The sequence below is a fragment of the Elephantulus edwardii genome, unplaced genomic scaffold, assembly GCF_000299155.1.
Source record: "Elephantulus edwardii isolate Elephantulus edwardi_28Jun2011 unplaced genomic scaffold, EleEdw1.0 scaffold00120, whole genome shotgun sequence".
NCBI lineage: Eukaryota > Metazoa > Chordata > Mammalia > Macroscelidea > Macroscelididae > Elephantulus > Elephantulus edwardii.
The window spans coordinates 3994453-3995464 of NW_006399870.1; the positions used below are offsets into that span (position 1 = coordinate 3994453).

Sequence of the window (1012 nt, forward strand, 5' to 3'; positions counted from 1 at the left end):
TTCAGGGTCCAGGCCTTGGTCTTCACAATTACTTGCTATGCATCAGAGAGCTGGACAATGACTAAAGATGACCGAAGAATTATTGATGCCTTTGATTTGTGGTGCTGGAGAAGAGTCTTGAACATACTGCCAAGAAAACAAATAGGTCTGTCTTGGAGAGGGTGAAACTAAATTTCTTTGGAGGATAGGTTTTGAAGCTCCATCTCATATACTTAGGGCACAAGGCCCGGAGGGATCAGTCATTGGAGAAGGACATCATGCTGAAAGGGTAGAGGGACAGCTCAAGAGAGGAAAATCCTGGATGAGATGGATTGATACAGTAACTGGGGCAGTGGGGGTAGATGTGTCAGAGCCAGTGAGACGGGCTCAGAGCAGGGCAGGGTTCAGAGCTGTTTTACGTAAGGTCTCTATGACTTGCAGACGATGGCACATAACAATAACAAATCATATGAGAAGAAATAGTCTATCTTTCTCCTGAAAAACAACTGGTGATTTTGAACTGCCTGCTTTTGAGTTGGAAGGGCAACTCCTTACCCAATAGACCATTTGCTAATAATATAAATAAAATAAATGGTACCTTTTGGATAAGAACATGCAAAGAACATCTGTAGAATATTTTATACTGGTTTATTTACAAAGTTCATATACATTGTTTTCTCACCAGGTCTTTCCTATTTCTTTAACCAACCCCTCCTTCCACCCATCAGATTGTGAGACCCTATGATTTACCCCCACCCATCCTCCCCACTCTGACAGATATCTTTTTTAGTCTCTGTTTTCTATTTCACATATATGCCTGCAAGTGGAATAAGGTAATAAGAGGCCATAAAATAATCCATAAAATGGTCCAAGTATAGGTTTCGCATTAAAACGATTAAGTGTTCTGGGATTCCCATTCTTCTCAGAGTCAGCCACAGTTTGTTACGATCCACACAGTCAAATGCCTTTGCATAGTCAATGAAACACAGATAGACATTCCTCTGGTATTCTCTGCTTTCAGCCAAGATCCATC

General features: G+C 41.2%; 1 protein-coding gene across 1 annotated transcript in view; it reads left to right on the forward strand.

Annotated features, from left to right (window-relative positions):
* Positions 1–1012, forward strand: part of NCAPD3 (non-SMC condensin II complex, subunit D3) — a 133575-nt gene that overhangs the window by 44164 nt on the left and 88399 nt on the right. The gene's annotated exons all lie outside the window — the stretch shown is intronic.